Source organism: Protopterus annectens, chromosome 1.part1, assembly GCF_019279795.1.
Source record: "Protopterus annectens isolate FY-2018-M chromosome 1.part1, PAN1.0, whole genome shotgun sequence".
Classification (NCBI taxonomy): Eukaryota; Metazoa; Chordata; order Ceratodontiformes; family Protopteridae; genus Protopterus; species Protopterus annectens.
In genome coordinates this window covers 1,890,573,152-1,890,586,367 of record NC_056726.1, presented here as the reverse complement: position 1 = coordinate 1,890,586,367, position 13,216 = coordinate 1,890,573,152, and positions in this window count along the sequence as shown.

Genomic DNA, 13,216 nt, shown 5'->3' with positions numbered 1-13,216 from the left:
AGCCCTAAAAGGAAGTTTGTCAGCATTTGTGTTAACCTTTGGTATACCAAAAATATTTGGCATCACTGGCTTTTTCTGTTGGAAAAATTTGTAGGTGTCCACATCTATCCTATTTTCTAAAAAGTATTCTTCTAAGTAAAAATCCAACCTTTGATAGGCTATCATAATCTCATTTTTTTGAAACAGGGGAATAGGTATCAGTATTGTAAAGGATGGAGGTCATTTCATTCTTATAATCTTCTGTTTTAAAAATAACAGTCCACCCTCCCTTATCAGGTTTCATCACCCTTAGGTCATTGCACTCTCTGATTTGGGTCAAACCTTCTTTCTCCTTTTTTGTTAAATTACACCATCCTTTCTTTTTATCAACAAACAGTTGATAAAAATCATTAGTAACCACATTCTCAAAAACTTGTACTAAGAGGTGTAGGGGGGATTAAAAACACTATTCATCTTAAGTGTACTTTGATTGTTACCTGCCTCACTGTCAACATCCTTATCTTTAAAATATAAACTAAAGTTAATCTTCCTCAAAAATAACTTTAGTTCAATGAGTGAGTCAGCTATATTAACTGGCCCAGTGGGCACAAACTTGTATCCCTTTAACAACAACTCAAAATGGTCTTTTGTTAACTCCACACCCGCATAGTTATAAATTTTAAAGTCCTGATAAATACCAATGAGCCCCTCATTGAGAAACCTAATTATTTCATCATTGTTGGCCCTTTGTTGTGGTGGTCCCACCTCTGCTTGTTGTGTGACTGTTGCCCTGTATCCACCATCACCTGTGTTTTTTTTGGCTAGTCGTTCTGACCTTCTCACCTCCTGAAAATTCTGTGCCTCTTCTAAAAAAGAATCAAGTTCCCCTATTGTGTTCCCAATTTCTTGTCTATTAGGGTCAGGTTCAGTTTCCCATGATTGTGGCCTATGCTGTCCTACCCCCCACCCCTCCGGGTGCATTCCTTTGTTAATAGGTTTGCTACAAGGAATCTTATATGCCCTACTGTCTTGATATTGTTTCAAGCCCCTGTCTAATTTTTTCATTTTTTTTTTTAAATGTTACTTTTTTATCTACTCTTAACAGGCCTTAATTGTACAAATACTCATACTCTTCAAATAATAAATCATTTGTAATTGCTTGGCTCAGTGTATCCACTTCAATACCCAGGGCTTCCAGAACAGATTTGTTGTAGTGAATCATTTTCAACATCAATTCAAACCCACACTTGTCAAAAAAACAATAAAATCCTGAACTGTTTCCCCGAGTGTAGTTCACTCCAAAGGGAAACTTATACATCCTAAGCCCCTGAGGAACAATTTTATGTTTAAGACATTCACGTAAATATTTGTTTTCAGTTTGTAAACTTTTAAATTTTAACAACTTTTTTGTCAAAGTTAAATACCATTTCTTTTAAGGTAGGAAAATAACATGGTGCAGAAAATACACTAGTAACATTCCCCTGCCTCCCCCCGACCTTGAAAGATAAAAACTCTGCCCATAATGTCTTTTAAATTAACATTCCTTTCATAATTGGTCTGAGAATTGCCATTCAGATTCCCTTCACAAGTATTAGTATTTGTTGAGGCTGAAACACTCTGGCTTCCATTAAAAACGTTTTTATCAACAGTACCTGAAGGTGGAAGGCAATCTCAGTAGGTCGTCTCCCTTAAATCGTTGTGCTGTCCATTAATCCACCTGTTATTGCTGGAATGAGCTTGCTGACTGTTAAAGCCATCTTTTTGATGGTTAACCCCAGTATTACTAATGTCTGTGTCCTTCTCCTGTTCCACTGACATCCCAGGGCCGCTCCCAAGAAGTTCACACCCATTTCCTTTAAGGGAAGAAGATGTACATACGGCTACATGCTGCTGTTGTTTGCCAAGTTTCAAAAACAGCTTGGTTATGCTGGCAATATCATTTCTAAGCACTGACACTTCAGTTCTCAGCTGCCCCATTTCATGAATGGGGTCCAAGACTGAATATAACACCTCTAATGCTTTCTTGGCTCCTTGCAGACTAATACTTCCTTCCAAATCCATATTCACAGGAAATCCAGTCGTGGCAACTCAGAAACACAAAACTGACTAATGAAAAATGGACTAAACTTCACCAAACCAGTAAAAAAATGAAAAAATTAACCAGACTTCAACATGAATAAAAAAACATTATTTTTATAAATTAAAACACATCACATAAGCACGTTCATCTCTCATGGAGATTTCTTCAGATAAAATACACTCACATTCATCATCTTATTTATAAACTAGCTGAAGTTCATCAACCAGTCATGAAATTCTGGTAATTAAAAAATTCCCTGTGTTAAAGGTGCACAAAGCACCTATTCCAGTCATGGTACTTGCAAAAACATTTTTCAAAATAGAATGAAATATAAAAAAATAAATGAAAATACATAAAATTCATGTTGAATTCCTTTAAAATTTATGTTAGCAAATCGGCTTTTTCACTCAGTATGGGTTTGAGAGATACTAGGTTGTTCAGACCTGGGGGGGGTGGGGAGGATGATGCATTTAATTGCAACTGCCAGACAAGTTCTCTTTTTAATAAATGTATTTGCCAGTCACCACCCCACAAATAAGTCTGCACTTTTTCTGGTATACCAAAGCTGAATTTAACAAAATGACTACACACAACAGAGTGCCTGTACAGTGCATTAACTTCCTTTTTCTTCCTGATTTCATAAAGGTGCTCATAAATTCTTCATTTCAAAGCTCTCTCTGTCTTTCTAACATAGTATCCTGAGCAACTGTCACATTTAGCTAGGTACACTAGTTTGTTGGTATTACAATTCCCTTTCACAAAGGAAACCTTGGTATGCAAAACATTGTCCGAAAACATTGTTTTCTCTTTCATAATATACATACAATATGCACAACTACTACAAGATGTGGTGTCAATACCAACATTTTTGTCTGTTTGTTTAACATTTTCTAAGTTATGTTTAAAGTTCGTACCAGTTTTGCTTACAAAAAGGGGTTCAGTCCCAAACAACTGGGAAAATTCATTATTAACCTTAAAAATACTCCAGTTCTTCTTTACAATTTCCCTAAACTCTTAGGAATAAACATTATGTTCCAATACTAGGGCTTTTTGGATTTGTTGTCTCCCTTATTCCTATTTTGATTAATAAAATCCATCCCTATAAAGGGGTGGATACTTGGTACCCCAGCCTTTCCTTACTTCTTCAAAAATACTATCCACCATCTTCTGGGGGTATTTCCTTAATATAAACATTTTCTTCAGTATGTCAAACTGCTGATCTAGCTCTTTAATATCAGAGGTCATTCTGGCCACCTGTATGGCCTGACGCTTTACCAATCCTTTCTTCTGATGGTACGGATAGTTACTACTGTAGTGCATGTATGCATGTCAAAATGTTTCTTTCCTTTGTAGGTTGGAAATAATTTTTTTGTGCCATTGGGAAATCTTAACATCCAAGTAACTAATGCTCAGAAAGTCCCAAGAATGTGTAAACCACTGCTACCATTCTGATGTTTCATAAACTCACTAATTTGGTCTACTGTACCATCCCACAGAATAAAAAATATCATCTAAAAACCTCACATAAAGATGCAGGTGCTTAGCAAAGGAACTCTTTAGAATAAATTCATTCTCCCATCCCAGCATGAAAATGTTGGCATAGGTGGGGGCACAATCTGCTCCCATTGCAACTCCTCTGATTTGCTGGTAAAATCCACTTTCAAAATGGACAAAATTATTGTTCAAAATGAGTTCCATCAGCTCGACTAAGATCCTAATCCTGTGTTCTGAAAGGGAAGAAATTTGTTGCATGGAATTGTAAAAAATGTTCCATCCCCTTAATTTTAGGAATACTAGTAAAGAGGTCCACTACATGAATAGTGAGGAAAATAAGCCCTTCCTTCCATAAATCCTGTTTTAATTTTCCTAAAAATTCCCAAGAGTCTTTCAGGATATGGGGGGTCTTGGTCACTATTTCTTTACATCATTTGTCCATGCTTTCCTATGATTTTTATGTATTTTCATTTATTTTTTAATAGTTCATTCTATTTAGAAAAATGTTATTGCAAGTACTGTGACTGGAATTGGTGCTTTGTACACCTTTAACACAGGGAATTTTTAATTATCAGCATTTCATGATTGGTTGATGAACTTCAGCTTGTTTACAGGTTCATAGGCAGGTACTAGGCTATCTGCCCGTGGGCATTTATAAGCCTAACCAGAGTTTGTCGGCTTTCGCCGCCCCATTGATTAATAAGATGATAAATTCAAGATGATGAATGTGAGTGTATTTTATCTGAGGAAGTTTCCATGAGAGATAATAGCGCTTATGTGATGTGTTTTAATTAAGAAAAATAATAGTTTTTATTCACGTTGAAGTCCGCTTAATTTTTACCTATTTTACTGCTTTGGTGAAATTTGGGCAGTTTTTTTTTTTTTTTTAGTCAAGTTTGTGTTTCTGAGTGCCCACACCTGGATTTCTTATGAATATGGATTTGGAATTAAGTATTGGTCTGCAAGGAGCTGAGAAGACATTGGAGGTATTATCTTCACCCTTGGACCCCATTCCTGAAGTGGGGCAGCTGAGAACAGAAGTGTCAGCGCTTAGAAATGATATTGCCAGGTTAACTGAGATGTTTTTGCAACTTTGCAAACAACAGCAGCATGTAGCTGTATGTACAGCTTCTTCCCTTAAAGGGAATGGGTGTGAACTTCTTGGTAGTGGCCCTGGGATGTCAGTGGAACAGGAGAAGGACACAGACATTTGTAATACTGGGGTTAACCATCAAAAAATGGCTTTAGCAGTCAGCAAGCTCATTCCAGCAATAACAGGTGGATTAATGGACAGCACGACGATTTAAGGGAGACGACCTACTGAGATTGCCTTCCACCTTCAGGTACTGTTGATAAAAACTTTTTTAATGGAAGCCAGAGTGTTTCAGCCTCAACAAACACTAATACTTGTGAAGGGAATCTGTGGGGCAATTCTCAGACCAATTATGAAAGGAATGTTTATTTAAAAGACATTATGGACAGAGTTTTTACCTTTCAAGGTCAGGGGGGGGGGCAGGGGAATGTTACTAGTGTATTTTCTGCACCATGTTATTTTCCTACCTTAAAAGAAATGGTATTTGACTTTGACAAAAGTTGTTAAAATTTAAAAGTTTACAAATTGAAAACAAATATTTACGTGAATGTCTTAAACATAAAATTGTTCCTCAGGGACTTAGGATATATAAGTTTCCCTTTGGAGTGGACTACACTCGGGAAACAGTTCAGGATTTTATTGTTTTTTTTTTGACAAGTGTGGGTTTGAATTGATGTTGAAAATGATTCACTACAATGAATCTGTTCTGTAAGACCTGGGTAATGAAGTGGCTACACAGAGCCAAGCAATTGCAGATGATTTATTTTTTGAAAAGTATGAGTATTTGTACAATCAAGCCCTGCTAAAAGTAGATAAAAAAAGTAGCAACATTTTTTTCTTAAAAAGATGAAAAAACTAGACAGGGACTTGAAACAATATCAAGACAGTAGGGCATATAAGATTCCTGGTAGCAAACCTATTAACAAAGCAAGGCACCCTGAGGGGTGTGGGGTAGGACAGCATAGGCCACAATTATGGGAAACTGAACCTGACCCTAACAGGCAAGAAACTGGGACACAATAGGGGAACTTGAGTCCTGTTTAGAAGAAGCACAGGGTTTCAGGAGGTGAGAAGAACAGAGCGACTAGCCAGAAAAACACAGGTGATGGTGGATTCGGGGCAACAGTCACACAACAAGTAGAGGTGGGACCAACACAACCAAGGGCCAACAATGATGAAATAATTAGGTTTCTCAATGTGGGGCTCATTGGTATTCATCAGGACTTTAAAATTTATAACTATGCGGGTGTGGAGTTAACAAAAGACCATTTTGAGTTGCTGTTATTGGGATGCAAGTTTACACCCACTGGGCTAGTTAACATAGCTGACTCACTTATTGAACTAAAGTTATTTTTGAGGAAGATTAACTTTAGTTTATATTTTAAAGATAAGAATGTTAACAATCAAACTACACTTAAGAGGAATAGTGTTTTAATCCCCCCACACCCCTTAGTACAAGTTTTGGAGAATGTGGTTACTAATGATTTTTTACTGTATGCTGAGAAAAAGAAAGGGTGCTGTAATTTAACAATAAAGTTTTAACTCAAATCAGAGAGTGCAATGACCTAAAGGTGATAAAATCTGATAATGGAGGGGGGACTATTAATTTTAAAACAGAAGATTATAAAAACAAAATGACCTCCATCCTTTACATTACTGATACCTATTCCCCTGTTTCGAAAAATGAGATTATGATAGCCTATCAAAGGTTGATTTTTAATTAGAAGAATACTTTTTAGAAAATAGGATAGATGTGGACACCTACAAATTTTTACAACAGAAATAACCAGTGATACCAAATATTTTTGGTATACCAAAGGTTCATAAAAATGTTGACAAACTTCATTTTAGGCCTATAGTGACTAGTAGAGGGAGTAAGACTAATCCCTTGGCCATTCTTGTGGACAAATGGTGTAAAGAAGTAGTGACCAAGACCCCCCCCATCTCCTGAAAGACTCTTGGGAATTTTTAGGAAAACTAAAACAGGATTTATGGAAGGAAGGGCTCATTTTCCTCACTATTGATGTAGTGGACCTCTTTACTTCTTCTTTTGGCTTCCCTGGTTAGGGGTCACCACAGCAGATCACCTGTCTGCTCATGATTGGCAGTGGAGTTTTTATGGTGTCAAGTTTCCAGCCCAGGACCCAACGTTCCACAGAAGGCACACACTCACACCTAGAGCCAATTTAGAGCATCCAATCCACCTACAGCATGTCTTTGGGATGTGGGAGGAAACCACAGTACCCAGAGGAAACCCACACGACCACAAGGAGGACATGCAGACTCCGCACAGAAGGCACCCGAGCCGAGGATTGAACTGTTGAACCTCTTGCTGTGAGGTGGCAATGCTAACTGCTGCACCACCGCGGCCGCCCTAGTGGACCTCTTTACTAGTATTCTTAAAATTTAGGGGATGGAACTTTTTTACAATTCCATGTGACAATGTTCTTCCCTTTCAGAAGACAGGATTAGGCTCTTAGTCGAGCTAATGGAACTCATTTTTGACAATATTTTGTCCATTTTGAAGGTGAATTTTACCAGCAAATCAGAGGAGTTGCGATGGGGGCAGCATGTGCCCCCACATATGCCAAAATTGTCATGCTGGGATGGGAGGATGAATTTATTCTGAAGAGTTCCTTTTCTAAGCACCTTCATCTTTATGTGAGGTTTTTCGATGCTATTTTTATTCTGTAGGATGGTAGAGTAGACCAAATTACTGAGTTTATGAAACATCTGAATGGTAGCAGTGGTTACTTTAGGTTTAAAAATTCTTGGGGCTTTCTGAGTATTAGTTACTTGGATGTTAAGATTTCCCAATGGCATAACAAATGATTTCTAACCTATATAGGAAAGAAGCCTTTTGTAATGCATACATGCACTACAGTAGTAACCATCCCTACCATCAGAAGAAAGGATTGGTAAATGGTAAGGCCATACAGGTGGCAAAAATGACCTCTGATATTAAAGAGCTAGATCAGCAGTTTGACATACTGAAGAAAATGTTTATAGAAAGGAAATACCCCCAGACGATGGTGGATAGTATTTTTGAAGAAGTAAAGAAAGGTTGGAGTACCAAGCATCCACGCCTGTTACAGATGGATTTTATTAATCAAAATAGGAATAAGGTAGACAACAAATACGAAAAAGCCCTAGTATTGGAACATAATGTTTATTCCCAAGATATTAGGGAAATTACAAAGAAGAACTGGTATATTTTTAAGGTTAATAATGACTTTTCCCAGTTGTTTGGGCCTGAACCCCTTTTTGTAAGCAAAACTGGTAGGTACTTTACACATATCTTAGAAAATGTTAAACAAACAGCAAAAATGTTGGTATTGACACCACATCTTGTGGTAGTTGTGCATATTGTATGTATATTATGAAAGAGAAAGAAATATTTTTGGACAATGTTTTGCACACCAATGTTTCCTTTGTGAAAGGGAATTGTAATACAACAAACTAGTGTACCTAGCTAAATGTGACAGTTGTTCAGGATACTATGTTGGAAAGACAGAGAGAGCTTTGAAATCAAGAATTTATGAGCACCTTTATGAGATCAGGAATAAAAAGGAAGTTAATGCATTGTACAGGAACTCTGTTGTATGTAGTAATTTTGTTAATTTCAGCTTTGGTATACTGGAAAAAGTGCAGACTCATTTCTGGGGCGGTGATTGGCAAAGACATTTATTAAAAAGAGAACTTGTCTGGCAGTTGCAATTAAATGCATCACCCCCCCAGGTCTGAACAACCAAGTATCTCTCAAACCCATACTGAGTGAAAAATCAGATTTGTCAATATAATTTTTAAAGGAATTCAACATGATTTTTATGTATTTTCATTTATTTTTTTATAGTTCATTCAATTTCAAAAAATGTTTTTGCAAGTACTGTGACTGGAATAGGTATTTATTGCACCTTTAACACGGGGAATTTTTTAATTACCAGAATTTCATGATTGGTTGATGAACTTCAGCTAGTTTATAAATAAGATGATGAATGTGAGTGTATTTTATCTGAAGAAGTCTCCATCAGAGATAAAAGCGCTTATGTGATGTGTTTTAATTAATAAAAATAATAGTTTTTTATTCACATTGATGTCCGGTTAATTTTTACATTTTTTTACTGGTTTGGTGAAGTTTGGGCATTTTTTTTAAAGTCAATTTTGTCCTTCCATTCTGTTACCATAACAATCTGGGGAAAATGGAAAAACCTTTCCCTTCAGATATTCATTCATGTCTCATTGAATTTTATTGATTTTCCAAATATATATATATATATATATATATATACTATTACAAACATTGTCTACATTACTGAACACATTGTTGTAATTAGTTTGATAATGATCAAACACCAAATCACTTTAGATAAAATTATTTTTTTCGTCAAGTTCCTTAGTTGAAGAGTCCAATGCCTGAGTATTATACTTGACCATAAGCTTCATTAACTCTTAACCAGTTTGGTCAAACAGTTCATGTAATTCTTTCAGGAAATCCAAATTGGTTTCCACACCATTAGGATATTTCCAGATGCGCAACCTATGAGGGACCTGCTGCAGTTCTATATTTCTTTCAAACAGGCATTTTCCATTTGCAATGTTTTAAAAACTAAAAGATCTTTTTCAAATAATTTTTGTCTTTCTGCTATAGTCAAAGACTGCTGATGACCACAAGAAAGGTGTTCTTTATCAGTACGAAAATCAAAGGTGTTATTTTTCCATAGTATTGGTCCCTTGATGCAATCACCTGTTACTTTCTGCACAGGGTTATCATTACATCCAGACTGTAAACCCTGAGCTACTTAAACTGACTGCTCAAGTTGTGACCTCTGTGTGGGCTAGGTTAAATGGTAGCCCAAGCTACCAAATATATTTCCAGTTACATTTTGTTTTGCCATCAGTGTTTTAATTTGCATGGTATGCACAGCCAATTGTTGATTTATCTATGGTAACAAATCCGCAATATCTCCATTCTATAAATCTCAGCTTAGCTGCCCCTGTCTGAGCTCAACCCTGAATTCCCGAATGTATTTGTGCAACTGACTATAAATATTCTACTATGTGTCCCAGGCTGGTATGTGCTCAAGATTGAGCATCATTTTACCTTCACCAAGGATGATACGATCAAAAGATGATTGCCCTCCCCATAGAGTCTTTTTTAAGCAATACTAACTGACAAACCTTCCAACATAGCAAAACCAACCTAAAGGAATTTAAAGGTGTGACTGTTCAAGCCCAGAAACCTAAATAAGAAACTTTACTCTCTCTAGGTTCTACTCACCTAGGAAAATGTGGGCATCTGTAGAGTTACAGAGACATGGTTTAAAACTGTGGAAAGTGTCCAAGTAATGCAGGTCCACAGTGCCTTCCAGATACGTAGCCCAGCTACTGCACAAGAAGGGAACAAAGGTGGAGGTGCCTCAATCGATAACAATAACAAACTCAAGACTAGGCAAACTGGATGATACACTTGAGGTTCTCCATGTCCAAATTTCCAAAGGCAAAATCACGTAATATATCCTTGCAAGCAATATGTCACTCTCTATGACACAAGAAACCCATAACTCATACTTGGACTTACTGGAAGCTCTCACCATTCAACCTCATATCATATTCATGGTAAACTTCAACTACCATACTATAAACTGGTATATTTACACTTCCCCCAAACATACAGGCTGTGGGATTCCTAGACTTTGTAAACACAAACACCCTAGACAGATGTTCCATACACCCAATAGGGATGCAAGCATACTCAACCTGGTTTACACTAAATGGGAAAATTAAATTGCCCTCCTCTCTCCAGTGTAGTGTCTTCTCTGGGAAAGTCAGACCACAAAGCTCTTTCCTTAGTAATAAACATCATTTCTGTGACCCTGCTTAATCTCTAAATCTTTGGGAACTGTTCTAAGGCAGATTTCCTACTACTAACTGATAATCTGTAAAAATGTTAAGCCACCCCCTTAATCCTGGGAACACATCTGCCTGTGTGGAGATAGTCAAAGAAACCCTGCACAATCATGTCAATAAATGCATATAGCCAGCTGTGCCCACCAGAAATAAACCCAGAAATAACAAAATCAAAAAACAAACCATCTTAGTAGTATCCAATGATAAACAGGTTGTACAGCAAAAGGAAAAAAAAAGTCATAGCCAATATTAAGAAGTACTACAACCAGCATGATAAAAACACTGTTATCAGTCTAAACAAACAAACAATGAAAAGGACAAATTCAGTTTAATAATCCAAGGTTTTCCCAGGCAAAGGACAACCACAAGGCTTTCTTTAGGTGTGTCAGAAACATCAAAGGTAGCACACAGCAGTGTGCAGAACTGATTGTAAATGGAGCCACATACACAGAGATGGATAATATAGCAAATGTGCTGACAGACAAATTCCTTTCCAATTTTACTCCTCTCTCTCCCCTGGCTGCTCCCAGGGAATACCATGAAGCATTGCCTCCCCTAATATCACTAGCGAGCATGTCCTAGATGAGCTCTCTAAGGCCAAAAACATTCCATCAATGGGCCCTGATAATTGCCTCAGAAGCATATGATGGGATCAATTTTTAAATTCTTTTAATGGTTATGACTAAATTTGGTTTTTCTGTTACCTTTTTAAACTATATAAAAACACAAACATGGGAGAACAATGTTCCTCACCCAATGGGATGAACTCACTTCTCATAAGGCAGTAGTGCTTGAAATAACACTTAAATCCAGGGATCAAGCAAATCCAAATCCTTTAAAATCTTACCAAACCTAATCTCTCATTACTAAGCAACACCTTGGTTAAATTCTAAGCACCCCCAAACCCAGTACACAGCAGAGCATATGCTGAGCTATTTACAAAATCCCTGTACAGCCATATAGATAGCTGTACTGAGCGAACTGTGCCCACTTGTATTAAGAATAAGATAAATTCAAAAGATGAGCTAATCTGATAGTATCACACTATCAGTCAGTTATACAACAAAAGAAAAAAAATCTTGGCCAAGATTAAGAAGAAGCACAAAGGCCAGGTAACCTAACACTGATGAAGGCTGCTTAACTTCCTCAGCCAAAACCGGTTTGTGATTGCTATTTCTTATATGTTTTATTAAAGCATTTATATACCACAGTCTGCTGGCCTTTGTGCTTTTTTGATTTGAATTGACTCTTTTTGAGGCTGTGCAGTTGCCATACTTGTAAGGGCTTGGTTACATTCAAGCATAAGAAGAACAAATCCGAGCATATTCAACTCTCCCTGACTAATCTAAGCAGGCAACTAAGATGGTTAATAGGCTTTCAGGCAAAGAACAACTATAAAGCTTTCTATAGATATGTCTATCACCTCAAAGGAAATACAAAACAATGCACAGAACTAAATTGGAAATGGTATCACCCACACTTAACCACAGGCCATTGCCAGTCTTTTGGCTGACAGGTTCAGTTTACATTTTTCTCCCAACCCCTCCCCCACCAATACTCCAAAGGAAATACCACATATCAAAATCTCTCAACCATTACTAGGGAACAGGTCTTTTATGAACTTACCAAGGCCAAAAACATTATATCAATCGGCCCCCATAACATTCCGGGATGCTTACTAAATAGCATGAAACATGATCTCTCTGGTCTACTTGAATAATTTTTCAGCTGGAGCCTCCAGTCTGGTTTTGTGCCCAAGGAATGGAAGATGGCTATACTCATTCCCCTGCCCAAAAGAGGTCCAGCCACCAATCCAGGTAACTAAAGACCCATAGGTCTGACCAGCCTCTTATGTAAGGGCATGGAAAGAATCATCAAGGACATGATAAGTGAGGACACAGGTAACTTGCAAACATTGGACCCATCACAGTTTGGCTTTGTTAAAGGAAGACCATGCCTATTAAATAAGGTGGACTTTTTTGAGAGGGTCACCAAACCAATGTATGAGGACAAGAATGTGCACACCTCTTACCCTGACCTGACCAAGGCTTTTAGCACAATACCCACCACAGGCATTATAGACAAGCTCAATAAATTATGTGTAATAAATTATATATAAACCCTTTTATCACCCATTGGATAGTCAACTGCCTCACAGGTAGGTCCCAGGAGGTCAAAATAGGTCAGGCTACCTCCACCAAGAGACCAATCACTAGAGAAGTCCACCAGGGCTTCATACTAGGCCCACTCCTTTTTGGCATCTGTTTCTCTGAAATGGAAACAGATGCTAAAAGATTATGTCTGGACAAATTTACTGATGATTACAAGCCGGGAGTTATAATTGGCTGCAGAAAGAAAAAAAACACAGCAACATACTATATAAATTTAATAAAATAAAGCAAAGCTTTCATATCCATAAAAAACCCTTCATCAGTGCAAGATCTTGCCAATTGGGATAACCTCATGAAGCTATCTATAATGTACAGTATTAAATACTTTCTTTAAAAAAATATTCTGAACGCATCTCATTATTGTAAATAATATCTCACACCTGTACAAAGCTTGTTTCTTTGCTAATTACTCTTCCACTTGTGACAAATGTAGTGAAGAAAAAGCAGATATCCTGCATAAGTTTTGGTCCTGCAAACCTGTCTAATTAATTT